Here is a 27,057-nt window from a genome sequence, read left to right on the forward strand (position 1 = left end):
CGGGCGCGCGCGGGGTCGCGCGGACGCGGGTCGGGCAGCGGGTGCCGAGAGGTCGTTGGGCCACCCGCGCCGCCGCCCCCTGCCTGACGCACGGAGGGGCTGGGACGCGATTTGCCGCGAGTGACTGGAGCCGTCGTTGCCGGGGCCCGCTCCGCCCCCAGCCCGCCTTCCTCCCGCCTCGCCCTCCGCCTCCGCCCGCACCTCGCTAGCGTCCCCGTGTCCTCCCCAACGCCCGGGAGCCGCCGGCCGCCAGCGCCAGGGACAGCCAGGTGAGTGTGGCCGCCGCGCGGCCCGGGCTGCCTGGGCGGGAGCAGCGCGCAGGCCCCGCGGCCGGGCGGCCAGCGCGGGCCGGCGGAGGCGGTGGCGGCGTCGGCAGCGGGCCGGGCTTTCTTCCCCCGCGCGGGCCGCGGGGCGGCGGGGCTGCGCGGTGAGGGAGGGGCGCCCCCGCCTTGCCGTCCCCGTCACCCCCGCCTCGCGTCCCCGCCGCCGCAGACAAAGCGCCCGAGGTGGGAGCCCCGCGGGCCGCCCCTGCCTCCGCGCCGCCTGCCGGGTGCGGCCGCGGCCCGCTGATCCGGGCCCCGCGCTTCTCCCCTCCTGAGCGCCCTTGTTCATTTCTGGGTGAAAGGGACCCGCATCGTGCAACAGGTTTGGGCGTTAATCCTTTTTTTTTCTGGCGGGTTTCGTCCTCCTGGTGTGCAGGGACCAGATGTGGCGCCCGGCAACGGGGCGAGTCCCGGTGTCCAGCGCCTGCAGCTGGCTCCTTTGTGTGACCGGTGACCAGCCCTGCCCGGTGGGTGGGGGACAGAGGCTTGGGGCCCCCGGGCTGTGCTGCGGAACCTCCTGGACACCTCTCATGGCGTGGGTCTTGGCTTTCCCCGGCCTGCAGGAGGTCAACATCCCTCCAGCCTTTGGAGGAGCCACAAAGAGGAGGGGGAGAGCGGGTTGGCCAGGGTATTTATTTATTTACAAAAGAACGATGTGTGTGTGTGTGTGTGTGTGTGTGTATATATATGTATTTATTTGCATATCTTAAGTAGACTTATATTGGAAAACAGCCGCAGTCTGACCAGTTCTTGAGGGGATGGGTGGAATTTCGCCCTGGGATGCACGATTTGGACCTGCTGGTGCTGTAACAGCCCCTGTGGTTCTCTTGGTGCTTTGACATCTTTCTCTCATACACAGACATCACCGGAGAAGTTGGGAGTGCTGTTAAGGGAGTAACTAGATAGCAGCTGTTTGACAGGTCGTCGTTTTCTTCACGTTTTTGTCTATGTCAAGCATACCCACCATGCATAGCTTGACAAGCCCTCAAATTAAAATTGCCACTCAGAATACCCCCATGTTGGCAAATCTTAATTCATGTATTTTTTTTCTTTTTTTGGCTTGCTAAATCTTATTTTCTTAGTGTGAGAGGTTTTTCCCCCAAGGAAGAATACGTAATAAAGTACAGTTTATCTTTGTTTACATACCTTGGGTCATGCCAGTACCTAGCTGGTTTCATTGGTATGTTATTTTGGTGTAACAATACTAAATAGAGGGAAGATACCTTCCTTTTGCTTTGAGCAATAAAATACTTCTTTGTTCCAGAACCAGGAAGCCTTTATACATAATACTTTTTGTGGGCAAAAGTTGGTGACTGTCTTTACCCCATGACTAAATACATGAGAAAATTCCCAAAGGGCCTAGGAAGCATTGCACAACTCTATAGATTGTTTTTATATTCCAAATTCCAGGAAATCTTTTTGTTGAATATTTATTCAAACATTCTAGACTAAATTTAACCTTAAAAATTGGGCCTACTCTAATAACTTCCCCAACATTAGAAAAATGAATTGATTGCGTGTAAAGAGTTTACCAAATGTTTCAGTCCCTGTGAGTAACAATTGAAAGAAATAATTGATGAAAAAGATTAGATGCTAATGATGGACTAGATATCTGACAGTAGAATGCAGCTCATAGAAAGTGGTAAGGAGAGGTCACCACATTTCATTTAATTGGGCTTTAGTTCATTGGTGAGCATTTAATGACATTTTAAATAGGTAATCTTACTGACATATCTGAAAATAAAATAACCACTAATTTATAAAAACAGAAAATATCACATTTTGACTTTTTTAAAAATGTACTCTATAAGGACTCCTTGAAGCTTTTTCTACATCCTAAAATCAAACTTGGTTTTAATGAAGTTCTTTTGAAGTTCTTTTGAAGAAATGAAATTAATCCAAATTTATCTGATTTGTAGAAAGTTTCTCTGGCATAGTAGTTTTACTTTACTGAAAATGCCATTCGTCTGTGTAACATCTAACTTCAAAGATCTTTTAACACTATTAAAAGCAAACAGGAGCAATCTTTGAAAAAAGTAGGATATTTACAATAAAAAATAGCAGAAATGTAAATTTCTTTAATAGTTTTCTTTGAGATATAATTTATATGCCATAGAATTCACTGTTTTAAAGTGTGCAATTCACTGGTTTTAGTATAATCACAAGATTGTGCAAACATCACTAATTCAAGAACATTTTCATCACCCTAAAAAGGAATTCATACCCTGTAGCTGTCACTGCTGTTCCCCCCTCCCCAGCACTTGGCAACCATTAATCTACTTTCTTTCTCTGTGGATTTGCCTATTCTGGACATTTCATATAAACAGAATCATACAATATAGGGGCCTTTGTTCTTTCATGTAGCATAATGTTTTCAGGGTTTGTTTATACTATACCAGGCATCAGTACTTCATTCCTTTTTATGGCAGAATAATATTTCATTATATGACTGCCACATTTTGTTTATCTACTGGGCGTTTGAGTGGTTTCCACTTTTTGGCTATTATGAATAATGCTGCTGTGGGCACTCATTTATAAGTTTTTGTATGGACATATGTTTTTAGTTCTCTTGGGTATATACCTAGGTGTGGAATTGCTGGGTCATATGGTAACTCAGTTTAACTTTTTGAGGAACTGCTAAACTGTTTTCCATATCTGCTGTACCATTTTTACATTCCTGCTAGCAATGTATGAGGGTTCCATTTTCTCCACATCCTTGCCAACACTTGTTAACGTTTGTCTTTTTTGACGATAGCCATCCTAGTGGCTGTGAAGTGGTATCTATTAATAATTGTGGTTTTCATTTGTATTTCATCTTTTCATGTTCCTAATTGGCCATTTGTATATCTTCTTTGGGGAAATGTCTTTAATTTATAATACTTTTTTAAGTTTGTGTTTTTTACATATGCATTTTTTCATTTAATCTTTTAAATAATCCTGTAAGGTAAGTTTATCCCTATTTTATTTCTAGGAAACTAAGGTGCAAATGAGTTAAATAATTTGCTGTTTTTTAACCTTACAGTTAGTAAGAGGCAGGGTCTGAATGTAAATGCAGGTCTTCTGACTACTTCCTGCATTCTTGTATTTGATGAGGCATACACAAGTTAAATTGTGTTTGTGAATTTGCTTGGCTAATCAGTGACAAAGTGGGAAAAATAAATAAAAAATCAAATGAAACTATATCGAAAAAGCAGGTGTTGTGACCACACTGCCTCATATTCACCAGATTTTATTATGTTTTTTTCAGGTAAACTCTTTGTTTTCTCCTATCCTAATGAGGTAGGTCTGATTTCCGTGTTTTCTGTGGAGAAACAGAGTCAGTGTGATTAAACCTTATAACAGTGTCTCAGTGGCATGGCTGATCCTAGAACCCCCTGTTCACTGAGACACACGTTGCACTTTCTATTCCCCTGAAACTTCCATGTTCTCTGTTTTCCCACTAATTTATTCCCTCTAATGGTAAAATAATTGAATAGTCTCACATTTTACATAAATGTTAAGATTTTTCTGGGTTAAACTGAAATTAACTTTTATTTTTGAAGAGGGCAATTTGCCAGTTTCACTTTGAAGTACAGTATTACTAAGGTAATCATTTCAGTTTTTTTGTATTACTCTGTATCAGACATATCATGCCTGTAAAATTCTCAACTCCTTAGAGGTTAGGTAGGAGCCATATGTTATTTATTCATCTTTGTGTGTCCATTGTCCAACATGTGCCTAACACGTAGCAGGGACTCTAAATTTTGTTGGGTGAATGAATACAAATGCATTTTTTTAATTAAAAAAATTATCTGCTATTCTTTTGTAGAATAAAGGTAATACAAATTCCAGGAAAAGAAAAATCTCTTTCATCTCTGGCATGACCTAAAAAATAATAAATGATAAAAATTAGAATTTGACTTAAAACTAAACACTCTATCTTGTAGAAGGAAGTGACTGTTGTAATAGGCTCTAAGTGCCTGGTGACTGGCACATGTTTGTTTTTTAAGTGCTTAGCTCAGTACCCACACATCACAGTTGTACCACAATTGTTTGTTGGATGAATGAATGACCAGTGAGTGAATAAAAGAATTAGTTTTTGCTATGACAAGCAGAGGAGATACAGAAAAGGAATATTTATATATTTTAATTGTCAAACATGATATGCATTAATTTTTATAATTCAAATAAAATTTTAAAATTCAAGTAATATGTGAGTATATAGAGTAAAAGCTGAAAATCTCCCTTCAGTTCTTGTTTTCTTCCCCTTCTGCACCTCTAAGACTACTCTTATTTCAGATAACCACAGTTAACAGTTTGAGGTTTATATTTCCAAACCTGTATCTTTGCATTTATATGTGTATGTCTGTAACAAATATACATTCACATATCCCACCATACATATATATGTTTATATTCACAACGGTTTTCTTTTACAAATAGAATCATACTAAACATGTTTCTTTGTTTTTCACTTAAATATGTTAAGACTTTTGCCTCTGTCATTCACAAGGGATAAACATAATATTTATGTTTCCTTTTACGTTTGCAATCCTAGCCTGGTTTTGGTGTCAAGATTAAGCCAACCTCCAAGGATGAATGGGAAACTTTCCACTTTTTTCTGTACTCTGGAACAGTTTAAAATAGTCTGCCCTGTAAAGGTTTACTAGAAATCACCTGACAACTCTGGGGGAGGGAGGAGATCTGAGCTGACCTTTCTCATTTTTCCTGTTTTTATTGTTCTCTCAAGTTTCAGCACTTGTTTTCTATTACCTTTTATGAGTAAATTGATGAAGGTAAATGATTAAATGAATCATTGTATGCAGGAATGTATGGGCTTTTCTTAGACCCACTTCTGTTTACTAGTTGTATAATCTTTGTCAAGTTCACTTACCCTCTTCAAAGTTCTGTTTTCTCACCTGTAAAATGGCAATAATTCCCATCTCATGGGAATCTTGAAGCTATTAAATGAGATGTGAGCTTATGTATGAAAAGGCTCAGTAGTTGCATCTAATAAAAATGAAAAAAATTATAATAAACTGTGACGTGCTATACAAATGTAAATTTGTTACCATAGTTAATATAATTATGTTTTAGCCTAATAGGAACAAACTTAAGGAGATAGGATCGTGGAGCTAGGGACGGTTTCCACTAATAAATTGGAAGGATCTGTAAAAATTCCTAGGCCATTTAGCATTTAATTCTGGTAGACAATGATTTCTAAATACCCATACTCTTTTTGAGGCAGGATAGTAGGGGGAAGCAGTGAAGTAAACAGACTTGGATTAATCTTGTGTGTGATCACTTGTTAGCCAGTGACTTTGGACAAATTAATCTCTCTCAATAAAATGGGATAACAACACTTTTATTATAGGGTAGTTATGAGGAAAGAGATTAATATAGTGCCTGGCATGGAATGAGCGTCCAGTAGTGACAAACCTAAGATACTGGGCTCTGCTATTTTAAGGCTGCTTTGTAGTAGAAAGAACATTAAGCCCTAAGTTAGAGTTTTAGTCTGTACTATATATATTTATTACCTCTGGCCTTGGACGACTCACCTAATGCTCCCATCCTTGTTTCCTCACCTATAGAGAAAGAGCAAGAGAACTAACACTTATGGAGGATCTATTTTATATGCGTTTACTAGGCAGTTTACAAACCTTATCTCATTTAATCCTCCCAGTAATCCTGTCAGATGGAGATGATTGTCACTTCCTTTTTTAATAGATGAAGAAACAAAGATGTAGGACTGAGTGGACCCCTCAGTCCTGGCCATGTTACTTCACTCATTCCAACTATCCCCTTCTGGGAATGATAGAGTGTGCCCCTACATAGGACCAACATCAAATGAGGAGCCCACTGTAAATTGAAATACTAAGTGTATAAATCAACTAAACCAGTGTAGGATGAAACTACTTACTTATTAATGATTTCCATTAATAACATACAAATAGAGGATTGTTAATGTGTTCTAATGCCTATGCTTAAGAGTAGTGATTTAAGTTAATACTCTGTGTTCTCATAATCACTTTACCTAAATAATTTATTACTTAGTCCTCCCAGTATTGCATTCCCAGTTTGACCAGATAAAGGGGAGGGGGTAGGTAATAGTCATAAAGGGGAATATAAGCTTGTTTGATAGTGGTGTGTTTGTGTTTAAGAGCTGGGAAGTATGGTTCTCTGGCAGTTTGACATTTGCAGAAACTGCAGATTCTTGGAAAGCAGAGAAAAATCTGCATTATAATTCATTGTCTTCTAGCGGACTTGGACTTGCAGTGAGTCATTTAGAAAATGAACCTGCCTTTGTCAGCTGGTTTGTAAAAAGCTATTGATTATATTCTTGAAAGATAGTAATATTGTCTTTCCTTTAATAGGGGAAAGGTTTTGCTTATGTGTTCTGTTTCACTTGATCAGATTCAGTGATATTGATTTAGTATTTTTGCAAGCTTTGTCCTAGGGATATGCAAAACAAAAAATGCTGTTGGGAGATCACAAATTAAATTATGATGCAGTAGTAGTATGGAAAGTTTAGGAATTCTATTTATTGGGGCTTCAGTTAGCATATTTGTTTAGTAGGAGTGGGAATTCCTATGTTTAGGTTAGAGAATTTTTTTTTTTGAGACAGAGTCTCGCTCTGTTGCCTGGGCTAGAGTGAGTGCCGTGGCATCAGCCTAGCTCACAGCAACCTCAAACTCCTGGACTTGAGTGATCCTACTGCCTCAGCCTCCCAAGTAGCTGGGACTACAGGCATGTGCCACCATGCCCGGCTATTTTTCTATATATATTTTTAGTTGTCCAGCTAATTTCTTTCTATTTTTAGTAGAGACGGGGTCTTGCTCTTGCTCAGGCTGGTCTCGAACTCCTGACCTCGAGCGATCCACCCACCTCTGCCTCCCAGAGTGCTAGGATTACAGGCGTGAGCCACCGCGCCTGGCCAAGAGAATTTTTTATCAGAAGAGGCTTGAATTGCACTTTGTAAATTCTCACTGACAATGAATGCTTCTTTTTTGCAGAATACAAAACACCTTGGAGCTATATGTAAGAATTAGAAGACATAGTTTTTGTCTTCGAAGAGTTTATGATCTAGTTAGGGAGGCAATGAAGGAGGAAGACAAGTTAAAAGGGCAGAAAGCTCTTAAAGCTTGTGCCTGCTCTTTGTCAAATCAATTTTGCTACATTGGGCTTTGGTAAGGTGCCATAGGTCTCTCCTGAGGAATAGTATCAGAAACAACCTAAACCTTTGAGTTGTGTAACTTGTATGTCTCGGTCATTCTTATAGGGGTTCTCTTTGCTTTATAAAAATTACTGAATAGTTCCCCTTCTCAGTACTTTTCTGTTTACCTCCTGGACTGCTTGGGTTTTCCTTTTTGTGACGGCTACTAGGAACCCAGAGCTAGATTTGTGGCCCACCCCAGAATAGGCAAATAGGTTTTATGTTATACAATTTTCACCTTTTTCTTGGCACTATTTTTGGTTCTTTTCTTTATTCTTTGCTTTTATCTCTAATTTATTAACTTTTTATAGTTCATTTATTCTTGTCTCGTTAATCCTCTTCAGAACAAAATTGGATATATATAGATAGATAGATTGATAGATATGTCTTAAAGATATTGCCAGTTCTGTTCCAGAGTACCACAACAAAGCAATGTTTTGTGGGTTTGTTTTTTTTTTTTTTTTTTTTTTTTTTGAGACAGGGTCTCACTCTGTCTCCTAGGCTGGAGTACAGTGGCGCAATCATAGCTCACTGTAACTTCAAACTCCTGGCTCCAGTGATCTTCCCACCTAGTAGCTGGGATTATAGGTGTGCACCACTAATGCCTGGCTGATGTCTTTTTTTTTTAATAGTGATGGGGTCTTACTATGTTGCCCAGGCTGGTCTTGAATTCCTGGCCTCAAGTGATTCTCTCACTTCAGCCTCCCAGAGTGCTGGATCATAGGTGAGAGCCACTGTGCCCGGCCATAAAGGAAATGTTGAAATAAAGCAAGTCACACAAATTTTTGGTTTTCCAATGCTTATAAAAGTTATGCTTACACTGTACTGTAGTCTAGTAGGTGTGCAATAGCATTATGTCTAAATATATGTATATTTACCTTAATTAAAAAAATACCATATTGCTAAAAAATAGTATCGATCAACTGAGAATAATCAATGATGTAATCTTTTGTTGGTGAAGGGTCTTGTCTCGGTTTGATGAAATTTGGGCTGGCTGTGACAATTTTTTAAAATAAGAAGACAATGAAGTTTATGGGATTGATGATTTCCTTTCATGAAAGATTTCTCTGTAGCGTAAGTTCCTGTTTGATATTAATAGTATTTGAGCCACAGAACTTCTTTCAAAATTGGAATCAATTCTCTCAAACCCAGCTGCTCCTTTATCAACTAAGTTTATGTAATAGTCTAAAGACTTTGTTGTTATTTCAACAGTGTTCACAGCATGTTCACCAGGATTAGGTTCCATTTCAAGAAATTATTTTCTTTGCTCATCCATAAAAAGCAACTCCTCATCTGTTCAAGTTTTATCATGAGATTGCAGCAATTCAGTCACATCTTCAGGCTCCCCATCTAATTCTAGTCCTCTTATTTCTACCACATCTGCAGTTACTTCCTCCACTAAAGTTTGAACCCCTTAAAGTCATTCATAAAGGTTGGATCAACTTCTTCCAAACTCCTGTTCATTTTGATATTTTGACCTCCTCCCATGAATCAAGAATGTTCTTAATGGCAACTAGAATGGTGAATCTTTTTCCAGAAGGTTTTCTATTTCCTTTGCCCAGATCTATCAGAATAATCACTAGCTATGGCAGCTGTAGCCTTATGAAATGAATTTCTTAAATAAGATTTGAATTACTCCTTGATCCATGGGCTACAGTATGGGTATTATGTTAGCAGGCATGAAGACAACATTGATTTCCTTGTACATTACCATCAGAGCTCTTGGGTGACCAGGCCCATCACCACTGAGCAGTAATATTTTAAAAGGAATCTTTTTTTCTGAGTAGTAAGTCTCAATAGTAAGCCTAAAATATTCCATAAACCATATTGTAAACAGGTGTGCTGTCATCCAGGCTTTGTTGTGCCATTTAGAGAGTACAGGTGGAGTAGATTTAGCGCAATTTTTTTTTTTTTTTTTTTGAATCAGGGTGTCATTCTGCCACCCAGGCTGGAGTGTAGTGGGAATATCAGCAATCATAGCTCACTGCAACCTCCAGCTCTTAGGCTCAAGAGATCCTCCTGCTTCAGCCTCCCAAGTAGCTAGGACTACAGATGTACAACACCATACCTGACTGATTTTAAAAAAAAATTTTTTTAGAGATGGAGTCTCACGATGTTGCCCAAGCTGGTCTCACACTCCTGGCCTCAAGCAAGCCTCTCGCCTCAGCCTCCCAAAGTGGTGGCATTATAAGCATGAGCCACTGCACACAGCCAATTTTTAGCATACTTCTTATGGGCCCTAGGATTTTTCAGAATGGCCAATGAGCATTGGTTTCAACTTAAAGTCACCAGCTGCCTTAGTGCCTAACAAGAGCATCAGCCTGTCCTTTGAAACTTTGAAGCCACTAACCTCTCTAGCAATGAAAATCCTATATGGTATCTTCTTCCAATAAAAGGCTGTTTGATCTACATTGAAAATCTGTTGTTTAGTGTAACTGCCTTTAGCAATGTTCTTAGCTAGATCTTCTGAGTGACTTGCTGCAGCTTCTACATTAGCACTTGCTGCTTCACCTTGCACTTTTATGTTCTGGAGATGACTTTTTTCCTTAAACCTCATGAACCAACTCTGCTAGCTTCAAACTCTCTTTTACAGCTTCCTCACCTCTCTCTGTCTTCATAGAATTGAAGAGAGTTTGTCCTTGCTCTGGATTAGGTTTTCACTTAAGGGAATGTTGTGACCAACTTGGTCTTTTATCCAGAACACTAAAACTTTCTCCTTATCAGCTGTTTTGGTTTGTTACCATTTGTGTGTTTATTGGAGTAGCACTTTTGATTTCCTTCAAGAACATTTCCTTTGCATTCACAACTTGTGTGTTTGATGCAAGAGGCCTGGCTTTGGGCCTGTCTTGGCTTTTGACTTGCCTTCCTCACTGAGTTTACTTATTTCTAGCTTTTGATTTACAAAAAAAAACATGTGACTCTTCTTTTCACTTGAACACTTACAGGCCATTGTAGGGTTATTAATTGGCCTAATTTCAGTATTGTTGTGTCTTAAAAAATAGGGAGACCTGAGAAGAGGGAGAGAGGGGACTGTCCAGTCGGTGGAGCAGTCAGAACACATACAACAGTTGTCAATTATGTTGCTGTCTTCTATGGGTGTGGCTTGTGGCACCCCCAAACATTACAGTGGTACAATGGTAACATCAGAGATCACGGATCACAGATCACCATAACAGGTATAATAATTATGAAAAAGTGTGAAATATTATGAGAATTACTAAAAATTGACAGAGAGACAGGAAGTGAACACATGCTATTGGGAAAATGAGCTGATAGACTTGCTCGATGCAGGGTTGCCACAAATCTTCAATTTGTAAAACATGCATTATCTTCAGGGTTCAATAAAGCAAAGTGCAATAAAATGAAATATGCCTATAAATATGCATGAAATCCACAGAGGAGATATATCAAGGTAAACAGATTCATATGGGAATGAACAGGTATGGCAAATAAGTTTTATTTCATAGGCCAGCTTTGATTGATAAGGGTGACTGCCTAGAACACTGCTTTGAGAAGTAGTTGGAGACAGCATCTGGATTTAGTGGGAATGGGTACTGTGATTATTGAGCGTGGGTAGGAGTAGTGATGGCATGAGCGCCTGTATTTGCTGTCCCTAGTATAGATAAAATATGTAGGATGCTAAATAGCACAGTAGGTGGGTGGCTTTTACGTTTAGAGCTAGGTTTTTCAGGGAGAGATTTGGATTTGAGGAAAAAGCTGGTGACATGTTGGGATTGGCAATCAGATTGGTTCAGCTAGAATCAAATGTCTGTAGTGCATTAAGGAGAAATGAGGTTGGTGGAAAAATTGAGGAAGTAGGGGCATGGGGTGCCTTAATGGATAAATGGGGGACATTAGATTATTCTTTTTTATATCTTAAAATTTTTTTTCCTAATTAATGCTCTGTGTTATTTCTATAGTCGGTTTCTTAGTTCAGGTCCTGGTCATACTTTTTTTATTTTTAAAGTTAATTATTTTTTGAATAAGTAATACATTCATGTATTTCAAAATTTAAAAGGTATAAGAGCACACATAAAAAGTTTTCCATTTGTTCCTGTTCCTCAGCTACTTAGTTTTCTTTTCCACAGAGTCAACCGGTGTCATCAGATTCTTTTTCCAGAAATATTTTTTATATACATAAGTGCTTTCTCATCCTTTTTACACAAATAATACTTCTCTACCTGTGCACATGTTGCTTCTTCAACACCACGCACACTGTTGTGCACCATACCTTTTTACTTTTTGGAGATTCTTTTTTCATATCAATGCATGGAGAATTTTCTTTTTTCTTTAAATAAACTTTTTGTTTTGTAATAAGTTTAGATTTTCAGAAAAGTTGCAAAAGTAATGCAGAGGTTTACTATATACACCTCTCCCAATGTAGGTTTTACCCTAACATCTTACTGTGGTGCATTTATCGAAACTAAGAAACCAAAATTGGTAGGATATGTTAACTAAACTTCAGACTTTATTTGGATATCACCAGTTTTTCCATTAATGTCCTTTTTCTGTTCCAGGATCCCATCCAGAATGCTTGATTGTTGGCATCCCTGGTCTCCTGACAGCTTCTCAGTGTTATTTTTTATAATTTTGACAGTTTTAAGGAATATTGGTCATATATTTTACAGACTGTCTCTCAATTTGATTTTGTCTGATGTTTTTCTCATGATTACGGGGTTATGAATGTTTGAAAGTAACACCATAGAATTGACTTGTCCTTATCATCACACGAGGGAGGGGAGGACCTGATAATTTACATGACATCACTGGTGATGTTAACTTAGATCTCTTAATTAAGGTAGTGTTTGCTGGGCTTCTTCACCATATAGTTACTGTTTTTCCCTTTCCATATTCTGTTTTTGGAAGTAAGTCACTAAGTTCAACCCACCCCCAAAGTGGGAAGGGGAATATAAAGAAACTTTATTTAAAAAAATGTTAATATTCCTTAAGATAGATGTACCATATATTTGATACATATTTTATATAACTATTCCCCTATTGAGGACTATATATATGGTTTAGCATATTGTTGCAGTTAAAAGAACAGGCTTTGGAGCTACACTACCTGGGTTCATGTCCCGGCTCCACTCTAGCACTGTGATCTTGGGCTACTTTTACTTGGCTCTTAGTTTCTCCATCAATACAGTGGAGATGTTAATAGCACCTACCCCATAGGATTGTTGGCAGGATTAAATGAGAAAATGTGTAAGTTCTTAGAACAGTGTCTGGCACTATATTAGGTGCAAGATAAGTGTTTGCTGTTATTAAATTTTTATTAAATATTTTTGTCTTTACAATAATACTGCAGTCAGTAACTTTGTATATGTTGTTTCATACACAGTGGTTGTGGGTGGCTAAAAGATAAATTCCTAGAAATGGGATTTTTAGATCAAAGATACTTGGATTTGTAATTTTGATAGCTATTGCCAAACTTCCCTCCGTAGAGGTTGTGCCATTTTGCATATCCACCAGGAATATGTGAGAAAATCTGTTCCTTTATCCAATGTGTTATCAACTTTTTTGATCTTTACCAATCTATTGGTGCATTTTTTTATTAGAAATTAATTTGAGCATATTTTCATGGAGCCATTTGAGAGTTTATATTTTGATATTGCTTGTTGTGAAAAACAGTTGTGCTTCATCAGAAGGGAAGTGGGAAGTGATAAAAAATGTTGCTTGGGGGAAATTATTATAGTAACTCAGTAAGGAATAGTTCAGACCTAGAAAAAACTAAAAGAGATACTGTCATTACAGGATGGACAATCTGAGAAGTGAGATGCAAAATTGCTGACCTCTTTTCTAGTGTGACAGCATGGTGTCTTGGAAAGGTTTTTAAAAAAGTTTTCAGAGGAATTACCATGCTATTATACATTTGCAACCAACAGTGAATGAAGCTGCAGGGGTGGGAGTTGGAAGGAAAGGTTATAGTTACATTAGAGTAAAACTAAAAATTAGTCTGACACATCTTTCATGATATTCTTGTTTATTATTTTGCAAAATAATTAGGCATGAAGTAAAATCAGCTTGCATATGTAATTGTAATTAACTTTAATATTCAGTTTTAGAAGTTTTTCTTCCCATTTTGTTTTCCAGTATGTCTAATTTTTTGTCTGATATAATGTACTGTTTAGTGGTCATTATCATTAAATTGCCTTCCTCCCTAAACCACATTCTATGCCCTCCCTCCAAAAAACAATAAAAGCTCTATTCCAGATATTCCCCCTGTAGGACAGGCAGCGAACCAGATACGTCTTGAGTTGTGGTGAGATGGAAGCTACTACTTTGTAATTTAGGATTTGTATCTCATTACTTCCAAAATATAATAACTAAGGACTCCAAGGTTGGAAATAGAGGGTCTCTGAGTTAAGCAGTTGGCAATGCTTGGACTACAGTTTAATTCTGTCCTAAACATAGAATTTCTGCTAAAAGACCATTTGGGTTAAACTGCTTTTGTACCTTGTGAGAATATTTAATAAGCCTGTCAATTACTCATACCTTAGTATGAATCATTTAAGCAGATAATTATTGCTTTTCTCCTTAATACTTTGCTGACATCAGATACTATAGAAATTCATAGGAGACAGAATTTTATAATTTACATCTGGTCTTAGTCCGTTCAGGCTGCTATAACAGTATACCATATTCTAGGTGGCTTATAACAACAAAAACTTATTTCTCACTGTTTTGGAGGCTGGGAAGTCCAAGCTTAAAGCACTGGTAGATTTGGAGTCTGGTGAGGGCCAGCATTTTGGTTTATAGATGGCTGTCATCTTGCTAGGTTCTCACATGGCAGTAGGGGTGAGAGAGCTCTTTGGGATCTTTTACAAGGGTACTAACCCCCTTCATGAGGTCTCTGCCCTCATGACCTAATCACCTACCGATACCCTTGCATTAGGGGTTAGGATTTTAACATATGAATTTTAGGGGGACATAAACATTCATTCTGTAGCACATCTCTTGTGCAGGATTATGCTGGACACTGCAGTTGTTGCTTTGGGTGACATTTAGGCAATGCTGAGAGCCTGGTGAAGGGAAGCGCTGGTCTTGGAGCCAAGCAAGATAGGTCTGGTTTAGCATAGAATGTGGCCCTCCTTGATCATTCTACTGTGGCAACTAGTATCTCTTCACCCCAGTGTGATCATTATTAGTCTAATACGTGATTTTTATTTTATTTATTTATTCTTTTGAGATGTGGTCGCACTGTGTTCCCCAGGCTGGTCTCAAACTCCTGGGCACAAGCGATCCTCTTGCCTCAGCCTCCCAAGTAGCAGGGACTATAGATATGTACCCCTGTGCCTAGCTATCTTCTATTAATATTTTATTTTAGAACATATCATTTTAATAAGAGAAAGTACAAAAATATTTTAGTAAAGTTTCCTACCCACCTATAGTAAGACATAAAAAGTTTCTTTTTGTAGCCATACCTACTTCCTTCTCACCTACTACTTTCTCCGTAATACCTGGCAGCTATCAGTCTATTCTCCATTTCTATAATTTTGTCATTTCCAAGAATGCTGTATAATTGGGATCTTACAGTATATATTCTTTTGGGATTGGCTTTGTTTCTTTCAGCATAATTTTCTGGAGATTCATACATGGATTACACTGTTTCAATAGTTTGTTCTTTTTTTATTCTGAATAGTATTCCATGGTATGGGTGTACAAAATAGTTTATTCACCCATTGATAGACATCTAGGCTGTTTTTGGCTTTTGGTGTATATAAACACTAAAACGCTAAAGCTATTATAAACATTCATTTATAGGTTTCAGGTGAATGTGAGTCTTCATTTCTCTGGGATAAATGCTGAAGAGTGCAGTTTCTGGATTATATGGTAGTTGCATGTGTTTTTTAAGAGACTGTCAAACTGTCTTCCAGAGTGACTATACAATTTCATTTATTTATTTATTTAGAGATGGGGGTCTTGCTGTGTTGTCCAGGTTGGATTCAGACTCCTGAGCTCAAGTGATTCTCCCACCTCAGCTTCCCTAGTAGCTGGGACTACAGGTGTGAGCCATTCCGCTTGGCAGCTGTGCCATTTAAAATTCCCCCAGCAATGTTTGAATGTTATGGACTGAATTTTCATATATTGAAGCCTCAATTTCATATATTGAAGCCCCCAGTACATCAGAATGTGATTGTATTTGGAGATAGGGCTTTTAAAGAAGTGATTTAAGTTGAAATGATGAGACTTTTAAGGGCAGGCCCTAATCCATCTGACTGATGTCCTTATAAGAAGAAATTTGGACACACAAAGAGACACCAGGGATTGTGTGCCTACAGAGGAGAGACCATGTAAGGACACAGTGAGAAGGCAGCATCTGCAAGCCAAGGAAAGAGGCCTCTGCAGAAAGCACTCCTGCTGACATCTTGACCTTGGACCTCTAGCCTCTAGAACTCTGAGAAAATGGCCACCCCGTCTGTGGTATTTTGTTATGGTTGCCTTGGTAGACTAATACAATGAGTGATCCAGTTGTTTTGCATTTTTGGCAGCATTTGGTTTTTGACTGTTTCTGACTGTAGCCATTGTGATAAGATGTGTAGTGATGTCTTATTGTGGTTTTAATTTGCATTTTGCTTTATTGCTCAGGGTCTATCTTGGTATGGTCTATCTTAGTATATGAGTCATGGGCATTTGGAAAGAAATGTGCATTCTGCTGTTGTTTGGTGGAGTGTTCTATATATGTTGACTAGATCCTGTTGGTGACCTAGTATTGAGTTCTTCTATAACGTTATTGATTTTTTGTCTAGTTGTTCTATCACTTGCTGAGAGACAGAGAGGGAGAAAGAGAGATTGAAGTCTCCAACTGTAATTGTGGATTTGTATCTTTGCAGTTCTTCAGGTTTTGTTTCACATATTTTTCAACTTTGTCAGTTGGTACATACACATTTAGCACTGCTATGTCTTCTTGATGCATTGACCCTTTTATCATTATATAATATACCCTTGTGTTTCTGGTAATTTTCGTTGCTCTGAAGTCTACTTTATCTGATATTATTATAATATAACCGTTCTTCTTTTACTTTGGTTAATGTTTACATGGTTTATCTTTTTTCCCTCCTTTTACTTTCAACTTCCCTTTGTAGTTATATTTGACGTGAGTGTCTTGTAGGGAGAAAATAGTTGTGTCATGTTTTTTCATCTACTCTGTTAACGTCTTTTAATTAATGTATTTAGATTATTTGTATTTAGTGTAGTTGTTGGCATGTTAAGGCTTAAGTTTGCTATTTTATTTTTTGTTCTCTATCTCTATTTTTCTTTTGCCTGTTTAAAAAACTTCCACTGACTCTCTATTGCTGAAAGACTAATAAAGTTTCTTGGTCAGTCGGAGAGCTTCTCAATCTATACACAATTTTAGCTTTCTCTCCATTTCCAACTACCCCTGTTTGTTTCTGTCACACCATTGCGTATAGAAGGAACATTGGACTTTCTCCTTTGTTCTATAAGATTTTGCACTTCTACTGTCTGTGTAACATGGCCTTGATCCGTTTGTTCTTCTGTCTGAAATGCCCCAGTCCTTTATCCCAAACCTATATATCCCATCACCTTGTAACTTGCAGGCTGTTAGGTATTTGCATCATCAAACATTTTGAAGGATTTGAAACTGGAAGTATTGTAAAATGTCAAAATATAATAATATGTTCTGCACTATAATAGTTTCATATTCCTTCTAAAGTAAGGTAATCATTGTAATTTTCATTGTTAAAATATCTGTATCACCAACATATGATTGTAGAGGACCTACTCTTGTTGGTATTGTACTTAAACATTGGAATGCTAGATAATTTAAAGATTTATGTTTAGTTGAATGACATTTCATTAAGAATAAAGTATATTAATGCTAAATAACACATTTTAGGCTATGCTAATCATTATACATGGGCAGTGGTTTTGAATCCTAGCTGTATGTTATGAAGCTTTGAAATAATTCCTGTGCCCAGGTCCAAACCCAGAGATTCTGATTCAATTGGTGTGGTGTGGGTTGTGGGGACCTGCACTGATTTTTTTTTTTTTTTTTTTTTCCCTAAGAGATAGGATCTTGCTCTTTCTCCCAGGCTGGATGATATTTTTTTTAAAAACTCCCCAGGTGATTCTAATATGTAGCTGGATTAAAATCTAAGAGAACACCAGTGGTTTCAGTCACTTTTAAAGTTTGGTCCTGGAATGCTTCCATCTGTGCAGCTTTAAACTTTGTACTTCAAAGTGTTTACCTCAACAGATTTTTAAACTCTTGTATTAATACATCCTTCAAATGACTCACCTGTGTGATTGTAGTGTAAAGCGTTACGTGAAATATGATCTGGTTTGCAAAGGGAAGGCAATATTTTGTGAAAATAATCAGATTTCTTTAGGCAACTTAAAATTCAAAATCCAAGATTATTTTCTCAAAGATATTTTTTAAATTCTCTATTGATTTTTTTTTTTATAAAGGTGGTTTTAGGAACAGTGCGGAGAATATAGCATCTTATATAGCTCATTGAAACTGTAGCATTTTTTTGTTGAATTAATAATTTTAATCTGACTTTGAATGTTTTTTGTCAGACACCAAGATACTAGTAAGACTATAGGTATCTCAACTGCTTGTAAACAAGGAATTTGCTGCTAGAGCAGAAAATCAGGCAGTAGTAGTGTTTAGTTAATGTGGTACTCTTGAATGTCTTATGATAAAATTGGTGTAGACATTTGGCATCTAAGTAGTTAGTGTATTTAATTTAAGACACTGACAAGACTTGATTTCTAATAATAAAAGCAGGTAAGGGTAAGAAAAGAAGGGCAAGTCAGAGGAAGAAAAAAAGTAGAAAAGAGGTCAGTTAATAGAGAAAAAAACAGAATCAAAGATAAGAATTCAATTAACTCTTGTGACAACAAAGCATTTCCTCTGAGGAAGAAAAAATTAGGTGCTCTAGTTTGCTATTTATTTTAGGGACGCATATTCAGTTTGACTCATTATGTGTGACCTCTATAAGCAAAATACAGAAAGAATTATAAAATGACACTGACTCTTTTCCCTACACTTAGTAATTTATTAATTAACAAGTTTCTAGTTTCTTATAGAAACTAGCATGACTGAGGAGACTACTTCAAATGGCTGATACTTTCTTTATATTAAGTCAATCTTAGGGAGTGGTAGAAGGTTATTGGATTATTGTTAAATTACTTGTCAAATTTTCTGTTTTTCTAAATGTAGTGTATGCTACAAGTATAATGTGTTATTTAATATATATTTTTGTAGAATCTAAATTTTGAAGAAATTTAATCGATCTGTAATAGGATTTCTAAGGGAAGATTATGAGAAGGCATTAGTTTTTATTACGCCAACACTTTTCTATGGGCTTATTAGTATGATTATACTGTTGACCCTTGAACAACATGGGTTTGAACGGTGTGGGTCCACTTACACGGGTATTCTTCCACCTCTGCCACCCCTGAGACAGCAAGAACAACCCCTCCTCCTCCTTCTCAGCTTACTCAATGTGAAGACAGGGAGGATAAAGACCTTTAAGATGATCCACTTCCACTTAATGCATAGTAAATATATTTTCTCTTCCTTATGATTGTCTTAATATTTTCTTTTCTCCAGCTTACTTTATTCTAAGAATATAGTACATAATACATATACAAAATATGTGTTAATTGACTGCTTACAGTATCAGTGAGCATTCCAGTAACAGTGGGCTACAGTAGTTAAGTTTTAGGGGAGTCAGAAGTTATATGCAGATTTTTGACTGCATGGGGGGTGGTCAGTGCCTCTAAGCCCCACGTTGTTTGAGGGTCAGCTTTTACTTAATACCTACAGCATCATTTCAGAACTTGTATGCCATGGTTAGATCTCTATCTCTCTAGCAGGAGACAAAGGTACCAACTCCCATGGATTCTTGTCTCTGGTAAGTAGAGGCAGGGAAAGTCTCTGGGCTCTCAAACATTGAGAGCAGGTTTTGAACTTACCCCTTTATGCTACTGAAAGTAGACCTATTGCAATATTTGGCACACATGTCTAATTACCAGTGCGTACTCTGGAAAATAATCACTTTCCTTATTCTAAAAGAAAATAAACTAAATCCTTATAAAAGTTAGACCTTAAAAAATATATCCAAATGATCTCAGCCATTTGTCTTATATTCACCGACACTGTACTTGGGACTTATAGGGAAGGGGCACAAATATAATGGTAAATAAAAATGACTCAGTCCCTGACCTCCTGAAGCATATACTTTTCACAGATGCTAAATTTTGTGCTTGTAAATGTAGGCTATGATAGAAACGTGGGAAGGGCCAGGTAAGCAAGGATCAAATCATGCCAAGTCCCCAAAAAAGTCTAAGACAAGGTGATCTATCATCAGAGAGCAATCAGAAAAACCAGGAGGGTGAGGTATCAAAGACAACAATAACAGTGCTAATTTCTATAGTTATGATGTTGCACATTTATATGTCAAGGTTTTTTTTTCATAAAAGCTTTCACATGGATTATTTTGTCATTAATAATTTAAGGATCTCTGTTTTAGGATTAGAAAATAATTTCATTTATCCCTGTAATATATCAGAAAGGAGGGCATTTGCAATGTTTTCTTTTAACCTTCTTCCTGATCGATTATATAATTGGCTTAGTTTTAGATCAAGAAAATAAGATTTAGCATTGATTAGATTTTTTATAGAATTGGGTTTAAATCGGGAATTATTGCTTTTAAAGCACTTTAGCCAAAAAGATGATTCTTGCACTTAAATATTATAAAGTAAGACTACTTCAGTTTTATATTATTTTATTTGCATACATTTATTTTGGTTCCAACTCATGGTTTTAAAGCCTGTGAACAACAAAGTGCTCTTAATCATCAAACTGTAGAAAATAAAAATTGGGGTATGTTTTCTCAGAGCATCTTGAAAATGTATGCTCCAGGCCATTGGTGACACACACTTAGCTGACAATATACCTCTTTAAATTTAAGAAAAAGAAAAGAAAAATTTAAATACTATGTCAGATTATCTGTTTTTCAAAGATGAGTGTAAAAAAATTAAGTCTAGGACTTGTTCTAACTTATGTTAAATAACAAGAGCATGTATCATCTCCCCTGTGAAAATGTCAGACTTAAAATTTTTTATTTTTTTTAAATTTTCTTAGGTTTTACTTATCAACCTACAGCTTGAGGCTTTCTTGACATTTTCTACCCTTTACTATATGCTTATGTGGTGTGTGTCTGTGAACATATTCATTCTAATAAACACCATATGAAGACCTATTGTATTCTGAGTCATTCAACAAATAAAAATGACATAGTCCCTTCTGTCAGTACACTCATGTTAGAAGGGAAAACAGATAATAATGAGTGGTGAGTATAATAGAGTGGAAGGTAAACAATAGCACTGAGGAGGGAAAGAATGGTTACACATCCTCACATGAGTGTTGTGTCAGGGAAGGGTTCACAGAGACTGTGAAGCTAAGATAGGGTTTAAAACATGAGTAGAAATTTCCTAGACAAAGGATTGTCAATAATGCTATTTCAGCAAAGATGACAGCATAGGCCAGGGCACAAACCATGAAACATTGCAAGTTCAGAGTGCTGCACTTGGTTTCTTGCTGATGAGAAAGACAGGAGGTGGAGAGAGAGGCCTACTAATAGAAAAGACTTGAGTCTTGTAAAGGAGTTGGCCATGGAGGATCATTCAAGATTTTCCAGTAGATTAGTGAGGTGGTTAACGTTGCAAGTGTATGAAGGGTGAATTGAAAGGGGACGAGTCTGGAGTCAGGAAATCTTTCAGAGGTTGTGCAATAATTGAGGCAATAGTGTTACTGAAGAGAAGAGGATAGAGTCTGCAGGCTTTGTACCATTTCTGTGTAGAGGCTACAAGAAAAGAATAACATGAGAGTTTCTCTTAGGTTTTTACCTTTGGTTTTTATAATACATGTATGTGGGTGTGCACATGTGTCGTGGAATAATATAGAAAAGTTTATTATCAAATACTACTTGTAACACTACTTCAATATGTTTTATTTTGAAATAATTTTAGACTTATAGAAAAGTTACAGAAATAATTGAAAGAATTCCCATATAGCCTTCACGTCACATTCTCCTAATGTTAACTTATTTTTTTGTTTATCACATTTGCTTTTCATAAAGCAATAAATAAATACTATTTATTTTTTTGAACCATTTGAGAGTAATTTGTAAACATTATGTCCCTTTAGCCCTAAATACTTCCATGTGCATTTCCCAGAAAACAAAGACTTCTTTTTTTGTAGAACCACAGTACAATCAATCATCAAAACCAGGAAATTAACATTGACATAATACTGTACAGGCTTTTTAAAAATTTTTGCTATATTTCCTAATGTCTTTTTGAGTAAAAGAGAGACTTTTCTTTTGTTGGTTTAGGGTTAGTCCAGGATTGTATGCGTTACTTTCAGTTGTCATGCCTCTTTAGGTTCCTTTCATCTGGAACATTTTCTTGATCTTTCTTTGTGTTTCATGATAAGACATTTTTGACTATTTTAGAAATATTATACCATTTGAGTTTATCTGATAAGTCCTCATGATTAGATTGAGGTTATGCATTTTTGGCTAGAATACTACAGAAGTGATATGCCCTCAGTGCCTCATATCAGGAGGCCCATACTTTTGTTTTGTTCCATTACTAGTGATGTGTGAGCTCTTATCAACTTGGTTATGTTGGTGTCTGCCAGATTTCTCTACTGTAAAATTACTCTCTTTCCCTTTGTAACCAATATGTTTCCTGTGGGGGGATACTTTGAGATTATGTAAATATCCTATTTCTCATAAAATTTTTGCCCACTAGTTTTAACTTACAATAATGATTCTTACCTGAATCAGTCTGTGTCCTTTTGACATGTGCCCATAAATCTTTGAGAATTTTCTTATATTCTGGTAACTAATGTTCTAGAGTCATCTTGTACTTTCTTTACCCAGCCTTAGAATCTGCCCTTTTATCAAGGAGCCCTAATGCCTTTTAGTGGGAATGGTATTTAGAAATCAAGATCTGGGCATTTGTGCTCATTGCTACTGAGAGAGCATTGCTTTTAACTCTTGTGTTAGGGTTCTTCAGAGAAACAAAACTATTAGGAATTATTGATTGACTGATTGGAATTGGCTTACATGATTATGGAGGTTGGCAAGTCCAATCTGCAGACTGGGCCAGCAGGCTGGAGACCCAGGCAGCACTGATGTTGTGGTTTCCAGGCCATCCTGCAGGAAGAGCTGATGTTGCAGGTGAAGTATGAAGGCAGTCTGCTGGAGGAATGTTGCTCACTGGGGGTTGGTCTTTCTGTTCTATTCATGCTTTCAACTGATTGAATGAGGCCCACCTACATTAGGGAGGGCAATCTGATCTACCAATTCAAATGTAAATCTTATGCAAAAATACCCTCATAGAAAACAGAATAGTGTTTAACCAAATATCTGGACACTCCATGCCCAGTCAAGTTGACACATAAAATATACCATGAGAGCCCTCTTAGTGGACAGAGCAAGGGCACACACACACACACACACACACACGTGTGCATGTACATATATACACACATATCTCCCTATATCTGTCTCTGTGTATTAAAAACAATGAGTAAATATTCCTATTCCAACCGTCATTATGAGGTTCATTCTATCCTCCCTCCCCACCTTCTTTATTTGTAACTTCCTTTGACAATGAGAAGCCTAGCTTGTGTTAAACATGGTATACTTATTTATATGCTCAGTCCTAGAATACACAGAAGATAATTTAGAATTGCTAATCCTTAAGACTGTAAAAATCAAACCATTGGAATTCAATGTTTAGTTACAGCTCTCTTTTGTTTACAACCTGAGAATGTGTAGTAAAAATACTGTGTTCAAAAGTTATTTGGATTAGCTCTTCCCTTCCCCCTTTTCTGGTGTTATTTTAGTCATTTGAAATGCCATTAGAGATATTTGTTTGATTTTATTTTAGAATTTTTTTATTCTTTTTTATCTTTGTTGATCTCCTTATTTTTCTTTGAATATGTGTAACATTAACATGGTTCCAAAGTCAGCACCCTCAGAAAGCCATACCCAGAGAAGCGCTGGTCATCCCTCCCATCTCTTCCACTTCTCTGACCTGCCTGTCCATTCTCTCCCACTCACTAGGCAGTGACTCTGATTAGTTTCTTATTTATCTAGCTCTTTTGTTTCTCTTTGCACAAAATGAACAGATTAATATTTGTCTGCTTTCCTACACAAAAGTAGAACACTACATATATTCCTTTGTACTTTGCTTTTTCCACTTAACAGTATATACTGGATATACATATTATTTCATAATAATATAAAGTTCTTTCATTTTCAGAGCTTATAGTACTCCATTATGTAGATATACTGATTCTTTACTCAACCATCCTCCTGTCTGAAGACATTCAGGTTATTTCCAATTGTATTTTCCAATTATAAATAATGCTGCAATGAATAATCTTGTATAATATATATTTTTATATTGTTGCAGCATATCTTCTCTCGTTACTTCTTATTTTGATATTTGTACTTTCCCCTTTTATTTTTTTCTAGATTAACCTTGTCTATTTTCTTAATTAAAAAATCTACAATTTTGATTTATGAATTAGATATGATTTTTTTAAATTCTCTACCTAATTTCCTTTATCTTTATTATTCCATTCTCTATTATCCCTTGGTTTACTTTGTTTATTTGAATTAGGAGTTTATTTTTACTTTTGATATAAATGTTCAAGGCTACAAATTTTCTACTGTTCAGTGCATTGAATGTATCATTTCATATTACTTTTTAGAAAATCTATAATTTCTATTTGTACTTTTCTCTTTCACTTAAGAGTTAATAGTAGCAAGTTTTAGTATTTCGAGGTAGAATGCCCTTTTTGTTTTTGATTTTGTTAGTAATATCTGTTTTTATTAGAATTGTGATCAGCGCATTTGTATTACTTTTCTTTATGAAATATATTGTTGCTTTTTAAATGACCTAATATGTTATCACTTTTTTTGTCAGTATTTATGTCCACTTAAGAAAGAGGTGTTTTTTTTTTAAGAGTGGTTCCACTGCAAGGAAGGAGGTATTTTAGAAGGGTATAAAGTTTGATATATACTTCTAAGATCTACCTATGTTATGTAAGTTTTTATATTTAGGATATAAAAAGTATTAAGGTTGATATATACCTATAAGTTCTACCTTATTTATGTTTAATGTAAGTTTTTTATATTCTGAGTTAAGTTCATGTGTGTGTGTGTTACTGTATCTTTTTGCATTCCTGTAGTTTCTGCCTTTTAAAGATAGTTGTTATGTTATTTGATGATAGATATATGCAACTGTTATGTCTTCATCGTGAGCTGTGGCTTATAGCATTAGTTAGTGTGCCTGTATATTTCCAGTGGACTGATTTGCATTCAAGGTGAAGCCTGTGTGCTTTCCTGATGTAGGATGAGTCCTGGGACTACAGTCTTCCTTCAGTGAGGCCAGATCCTTTTCCTACCACAGGTCTGTATCTTAAGGCAAAGTCATTACAACATCTTCTTGTTCTGCCACTGTCTTTACAAACTCTAAAGTGGAACTCCACCCAACTCCCATTATACACATGGATCTCTTTCTTAAAAAGGAGATAAAACCCCCTAAAATGTAAGATGCATAATTGAGGTAATAGGTATGATATTCAGTCCAGAAAGAGTGTTGAGGCATTTCCTCATCTACAAAACACACACACACTGCACACACTACACACATGCACGGAGCATGTTTATCATGTCACAGAGGCTGCCTGGTAGCACATAAAATGGCACTATAGTTTTACAGTGTACGAGTCTGGGGACGATAAATAGATTACTGCCTTAGCAGCTGATAGATGGTAGATTTCTGGGAGGGGAGGGATCTTAAGGAGGAAGTTTAGGAAAGATGATTGTCTTACTTCTAGTTCTTTTAATTTTAATTGAAGCCAAAATGTGAGTGAGCTGTAGCTAAAAAGGAGAGTTAGTGGAAGAATTCTGGTGTATTCCCTATGCTGAATGGCAGCCCTGTCCTCTTGAGGTACTGACACTGGGGTGAGAGGGCGGCCAAAGCAGCTTGTTTAAGGTCACACAGCTAATAAGGGACAAAGTTCAGATTTGATCCCAGGTCATTCTGGCTCTAGTCTTCATGCTGACACCCTGCTGCCTCTGCCCATTTTCAGGGGAACAGAAAGTAATGTTAAGGGCTCCACAGACAGCATAGAAGTCATTAAAAACAGGAAGTGCTGTGCCTCCTACCTAAGCTTTGTACTAGAAGCAGTGACCACTTTAACAAAGCCATTTTAAACTTAAATCACTTTTTGTAAAGTGAGCAATTATCATAGTTCCTCTTTTTAAAAAATTAGACTTTGTATGTTGTATTTTCCTGTGAAAAATACTATTCTAATAACTGTTTCAGAGTATAGTGGTAATTGATGCTAAAAATGGGTATTATTTTGCCTCAATTATTACAAATATTTGCTAGCAGAAACTTTTATTTTTGACTATCCAGGGGTATCCCGAAGTAGAATCATTTGTGCACTCTTTAGATCAGATAATCTGCTGAATGAGAGGTGGGTGGCAGAGTCAGGAGCACTCTAAATATTGCAAAAAAGTACCAGGAGCTGAAAGGTTTTATAGATAATTAAAATGAGAAAGTAAAGTGGAGGAGGGGTGATGGTAAATATTGTATTAACAGTTAAGCTGTAATTTCATAAAATAGAAGAATGTACGTGTTAAATAGTAGTGACTTTTTTCCAAGTGTTGATATATAGATAATGAATATTCACTTAGGCTATAAAAGTAGTAAAGTCAAATAAGCCATTTCCAGAAGCCAAAAGTTAGAGCTGGCTTGGCATAAAGAAGGCTTTATAAAGTGCTCTCTTCGTTTGTGATCTTAATGGGCCATGTCCCAAAATGTTTCAGTAAATGTCTCTGAACTATGTAATTTAATATTCTGTTCAAAGTAAATACGTGTTCTATTCATAGTGCTTTGACAAATTTAAAATTATCTAAGCTTGTTTTTCCCTTACTTTTTCTTCTGCTTCCTAATTATTCTGCTAAGTGTCTTCTTAAATGAAAAAGCTAGCAGGATCCTAAGAAGGGAGTTTATTCAACAAATATTTATTTTGTATTGGCCGTGTACCAGGCATTGTCCTAGGTGAACAGACACATTCAAATGACTGAGCCAACACCTATTTTAGATTTCAGAAGTAACTTTTTTGGCTTTACTGACTATATGTAATAAAAATATTAATAGATTATGATTAAATTTGGAACATGCTCTTAAGTGTTAATATACATCATACTCAAAATCTTTGGAATCTGTTACTTCTCTGGATCAATCAATATGACATTTATTGATTCTTCACCTAGAAAATCTGCCTGTTCTTCTGACCAACCACTACTGTTCACATATCACAGTGAATGCATACTGTCGACATAAATTTTGCTTTTCTTAGTAATTTAATCACTTAACAAAAAGTATAACATGGCAATAGTAGAGAGTGAGATGGAGACTGCTGAGAAAATGACTACAGTCGCCAAAGTGAGAAAGGCCTAAAGAGACTGCCCG

General features: G+C 36.9%; 1 protein-coding gene across 1 annotated transcript in view; it reads left to right on the top strand.

The window, feature by feature from the left end:
- Positions 1 to 238: 238 nt before the first annotated feature.
- SESTD1 (SEC14 and spectrin domain containing 1) overlaps positions 239 to 27,057 on the top strand; it is a 98,047-nt gene continuing 71,228 nt past the window's right edge. Inside the window, exon 1 of the mRNA XM_069470226.1 lies at positions 239 to 269. The gene's annotated coding sequence lies outside the window, so the exon portion shown is untranslated. The remainder of the gene's footprint in view (positions 270 to 27,057) is intronic.

This window comes from Eulemur rufifrons, chromosome 1 (assembly GCF_041146395.1).
Source record: "Eulemur rufifrons isolate Redbay chromosome 1, OSU_ERuf_1, whole genome shotgun sequence".
Taxonomy (NCBI): Eukaryota; Metazoa; Chordata; class Mammalia; order Primates; family Lemuridae; genus Eulemur; species Eulemur rufifrons.